Here is a 5,941-nt window from a genome sequence, read left to right on the forward strand (position 1 = left end):
TAAGAGCCTACTACAAACGACTATATGCCAATAAAATGGACAACCATGAAGATATGGACAAATTCCTGGAAAGGTACAATTTTCCAAGACTGAAAAAGGAAGAATTAGAAAATATAAACAGACCTATCACAAGTAATGAAATTGAAACTGTAATTTAAAATCTTCCAACAAACAAAAGTCCAGGACCAGATGGCTTCACAGGCAAATTCTATCAAACATTTAGAAAAGAGCTAACACCAATCTTTCTCAATGTCTTGCAAAACACTGCAGAGGGAGGAACACTCCCAAATTCATTCTGTGAAGCCACCATCACCCTGATACCAAAAGCAGAAAAAAATATCACGAAAAAAGAAAATGATAGACCAATATCACTGATGAACATAGATGCAAAGATCCTGAACAAAGTACTAGCAAACAGAATCCAAAAACATATTAAAAGTGTCATACACCATGATCAAGTAGGGTTTATCCCAGGAATACAAGGATTCTTCAATAAATGCAAATCAATCAATGTGATACACCATATTAACAAATTAAGGAATAAAAACCGTATGAGAAAAAGTGAGAGAGCAGCACTGACATATATACACTACCAAATGTAAAATAGATAGCTAGTGGGAATCAGCTGCATAGCACAGGGAGATCAGCTCAGTGCACTGTGACCACCTAGAGGGGTGGGATAGGGAGGGTGGGAGGGAGGCTCAAGAGGGAGTGGATATGGGGATATATGTATACATATAGCCAATTCACCTTGTCATACAGCAGAAACTAATACAACATTGTAAAGCAATTATACTCCAATAAAGTTAAAACATAAATTAATTAATTAAAAAAACATATGATCATCTCAGTAGATGCAGAAAAAGCTTTTGACAAAATTCAACACCCATTTACGATAAAAACTCTCTGGAAAATGGGCATAGAGGGAAACTACGTCGACATAATAAATGCCATATATGACAAACCCACAGCAAACATCATACTCAACGGTGAAAAACTGAAAGCATTTCCACTAATATCAGGAACAAGACACGGATGTCCACTCTTGCTACTCTTATTCAACATAGTTTTGGAAGTCCTAGCCATGGCAACCAAAGAAGAAAAAAAAAATAAATGGAATACAAATTGGAAAAGAAAAAGTAAAACTGTCAGAGTTTGCAGATGACATGATACTATATGTAGAAAATCCTAAAGATGCCACCAGAAAACTGCTAGAACTAATCAATGAATTTGGTAAGGTTGCAGGATACAAAGTTAACGCACAGAAATGTCTGGCATTCCTATACACTAACAACGAAAAATCAGAAAGAGAAATTAAGGAAACAATCCCATTTACCATCACAACAAAAAGGATAAAATACCTAGGAATAAACCTACCTAAGGAGGCGAAAGACCTGTACTCAGAAAACTATAAAACACTGATGAAAGAAATCAGAGATGACATAAACAGATGGAGAAATATAACATGTTCTTGGATTGGAAGAATCAATATTGTGAAAATGACTATACTACCCAAAGCAATCTATAGATTCAATGCAATCTCTATCAAACTACCAATGGCATTCTTCACACAATTAGGACAAAAAATTGTACAATTTGTATGGAAACACTAAAGACCCCAAATAGCCAAAGCAATCTTGAGAAAGAAAAATGGAGCTGGAGGACTCAGGCTCCCTGACTCCAAACTACACTACAAAGCTACAGAAATCAAGACAGTATGATACTGGCACAAAAACAGAAAAATAGATCAATGGTACAGGATAGAAAGCCCAGAGATTAACCCACACACATGTGGTCACCTAATTTATGACAGAGGAAGCAAGAACATACAATGGAGAAAAGACAGCCTCTTCAATAAGAGATGCTGGGAAAACTGAACAGCTACATGTAAAAGAATGAAATTAGACCACTACCTATCACCATACACAAAAATAAACTCCAGAAGGAGTAAAGACCTAAATGTAAGACCGGACACTATAAAACTCTTAAAGGAAAGCATAGGAAAAACACTATTTGACATAAACCACAGCGAGATCTTTTAATGAAAATAAAAACAAAAATAAACAAATGTTACCTAATGAAACTTAAAAGCTTTTGCACAGTAAAAGAAACCATAAACAAGATGAAAAGACAGCCCTCAGAATGGGAGAAAATAGTTACAAATGAAGCAACTGACAAAGGATTAACCTCCAAAATATACAAACAGCTCATGGAGCTCAATATCAAAAAAACAAACAACCCAATTAAAAAATGGGCAGAACACCTAAATAGACATTTCACCAAAGAAGACATGCAGATGGGCAAGAGGCACATGAAAAGATGCTGAACATCACTAATCATTATACAAATGCAAATCAAAACTACAATGAGGTATCACCTCACACCAGTCAGAATGGATATTATCAAAAAATCTAGAAACAATAAATGCTGGAGAGGGTGTGGTGAAAAGGGTACCCTCCTGCAGTGTTGGTGGGAATGTAAACTGATACAGCCATTATGGAAAACAGTATGGAAGTTCCTTTAGAAACTAAAAACCAGAACTACCATATGACCCAGCAATCCCACTACTGGGCATATACCCTGAGAAAACTAAAATTCAAAACAAGGCATGTACCAAATTGTTCACTGCCACACTATTTACAATAGCCAGGACATGGAAGCAACCTAAATGCCCATCGACAGATGAATAGATAAAGAAGATGTGTCACATATATACAAGGGAATATTACTCAGCCATAAAAAGAAACAAAACTGAGTAATTTGTAGCGAGGTGGATGGACCTAGAGTCTGTCATACAGAGTGAAGTAAGTCAGAAAGAGAAAAACAAATATCTTTTGCTAACGCATATATATGGAATCTTAAAAAAATGGTACTTCTGAAAGTAGTGGCAGGGCAGGAATAAAGATGCAGACACAGAGAATGGACTTGAGGACATGGGGTGGGGGAGGGGAAGCCTGAGCGAAGTGAGAGGAGCATTGACATATATACACTACCAAATGTAAAATAGATAGCTAGTGGGAAGCAGGTGCATAGCACAGGGAGATCTCGGTGCTTTGTGACGACCTAGAGGGGAGGGATAGGGAGGGTGGGAGGGAGACTCAAGAGGGAGGGGATATGGGGATATACGTATTCATATGGCTGATTCTCTTTGTTGTACAACAGAAACTAACACAGCATTGTGAAGCAATTATACTCTAATAAAGATGTATGAAAAAATTATCTTAGTTTATGTTGCTAATAGCTTCCAAACAAACAAACAAACAAACAGAAAAAGAGAACTCAGATAACTCCAATGGTAAAGAATACATATTTGACTTCAGACAAAGATGTAAAGTTGTCTTAATGTTTAACTTGGGTCTGCTTTAGAATTCTGCCTTAAGCACAAAGGGTAGCATAAACTTGCTGTTTTTGAGAGCTCCTCTTAGCAGAGAGGCACTTAGCATGCAAATCTGTAACATAAATTTAGTTTACAAATGGCATTGCAAAATGATTGCTGCTACATCTTACTTTTTAGTCACAATGGATGTGAAAAGGATAACTAGTGAAATAACTATAATTCAAGTAGAAAACTGACATAAGGTCCCATAAGCTTCTCCAAGTAGCTTTACTTTTTGACACAGAGTTCTTTACACAGATATATCTTTTGGTTCCGTGACAGTTTTACTAGAATAAAGGATGGGCGAGATTTAAAGTGCCTTCGGGTGGTTAAATATAAGCAGATATAGTTAAGAATTCGCTTCTGCTGTCCCCTAATTCTCATCAATTGTTAGCCTATTGTATACATGTGAGAATGAGTCCAATGCATAGTATTTTTGGATAGAATCCAACTTATCCTCACTTAGTTTTTCTAAAATTAGAGGATAGAATGTCACATAATATTTAGGAAAGAATCTTCTTGCTTGGGGGATTCTGAGTTGCAATTTAGTGTATCAGTTTTTAGTCCATACATGCTATGCATTCTATTATTTTTAAAAATTTTTATTGGAGTATAGTTGATTTACAGTGTTGTGTTAGTTTCTGCTGTACAGCAAATGAATCAGTTATACATACACATGTATCTACTCTTTAGATTCTTCTCCCACATAGGCCATTACAGAGTATTGAGTAGAGTTCCCTTTGCTATACAGTAGGTCCTTATTAGTTATCTATTTTATATATAGTAGTGTGTATGTCAATCCCAATCTCCCAGTTTATCCCTCCCCCACAAAGACAAATATCATATGTTATCTCTTGTATGTAGAATCTCAAAAAATGGTACAAATGAACTTATTTACAAAACAGAAATAGAGTCACAGATGTAGAAAACAATCTTATGGTTACCAGGGGATGCTGTGTATTTTAAAGAGATGAAAACAATTGATTCATCCTTATCTTCATTTCAAAAATATAAGTGGTGGATCAAATATGATCAGAACTTAAAGTAGGTGGTATTTGAAATACAGTAGAAAGATAGTCATTTCTGAATAAAAGGAACTCCGATAAACAGAGACACAACTAGCCATAAGAGAGTAAACACAAAGTTTCACAAAGTCTTATCCCCTTATACTAATTGTATGGTTATAAGTTGAAGGGCTACCGAGGAGTTGGTTTTTTGTTTTGTTCTGTTTTGTTTTGTTTCAGATAATAAGCTACACAGAAATCCCTACAATTAACTTAGAAATAAAGTGTATGTATATTGTAAATTATGTATATTGTAAATTATGGTGTTCAAAATGCAATCATATAGATTTATCTAAATTATCATTTTAGATGTAATTTCATTTACATAAAATAAATGGCAGTTGAAATCTTATATATGAGAAGATATGAAATTATCAACTTTTCAAACAGTAATAAATATAAATATAAATAATACAATGAATATTCTTTCAGTGTTACTTGGTAACTAAAATATTTTTTGACATGACTTTGAATAGAAATCCTTTAATTTTATAGAATATCACACAAAAAAATCTATTCTCTAAAATAGAATTTGATAAGAAGAAACTTGAAATTGTGAAATTACTTATTGAGGTGAATGGATAGTCATTATTGTCACCTGGAATACAATTTATATTGACTTCTTAACAAACAAGAACAATTTAGTTCCACAGTTTTAGAGAATTTTCCTAAATTCTAGATATATAAATATCATTTGCAGCTTTTCTTTTTTACTAAAATATGAAGAAAGAGTACTAAAATGAGAAATAAGTGAAGTCTTTGGTGGCAAAAATATTTTTACATGGTTTTCTAAACTTATAAGGAAAATAAAATGTAAGAGATGTTCCTACAATTTTAAAGGGCAAGTGTCTCAATTACAGGGACATTAAACCCTGTGGGTCAAATACAGCAGATACATTTAATGGAAGTCAGAATGAGTTGCATTAAGGTAACAGCTACAGTTTTCAAAAAGTTCATTAAACATTACATTTAATTTTTCTTCTGGCAATAAAAACCATTAGAGTTTCATTTTATTAGCTGTCATATTTTTGTAAGTGCAAATAAACAAATTTTACTTAAAGTGTACCTATCCAATTATTTTGAAGTAAAAATGCAATGTCTTTAAATTGATTCCTATTATTGTAAGATAACAACATACTGGAAATGAGTACATTTAAAGTTGGAAATACCAGAGGAACACAAATAAGAATTAATTTGAAAATCTACCACTCTTCCTTCAGTGAAGCCCTCATTTTTTTCTGAAGCTGAGCGCTCACCTGGGCGGTTAATTTCTTCGTGGATCCTGGTGCTTTGTTCCTTATGAACTGAAGCTGTCAACTGCGATTGTTTTTCACTTGAAGCCCTGTTACAAACTAACATGCTTTGCTGGGCACAGAGCACTTGCAATCTAACCAGACCGCATTCTACCCTTTGCTGCCAAGGGACTCCTAAGTTACTTTGGCAAGTAGTAGTCATTACAGAGTACTTTCCACTGTTTCCGTATAATCCTCCTTTTCTTCCA

Source organism: Lipotes vexillifer, unplaced genomic scaffold (assembly GCF_000442215.2).
Source record: "Lipotes vexillifer unplaced genomic scaffold, Lipotes_vexillifer_v1.1 scaffold731, whole genome shotgun sequence".
In the NCBI taxonomy this organism is placed as follows: domain Eukaryota; kingdom Metazoa; phylum Chordata; class Mammalia; order Artiodactyla; family Lipotidae; genus Lipotes; species Lipotes vexillifer.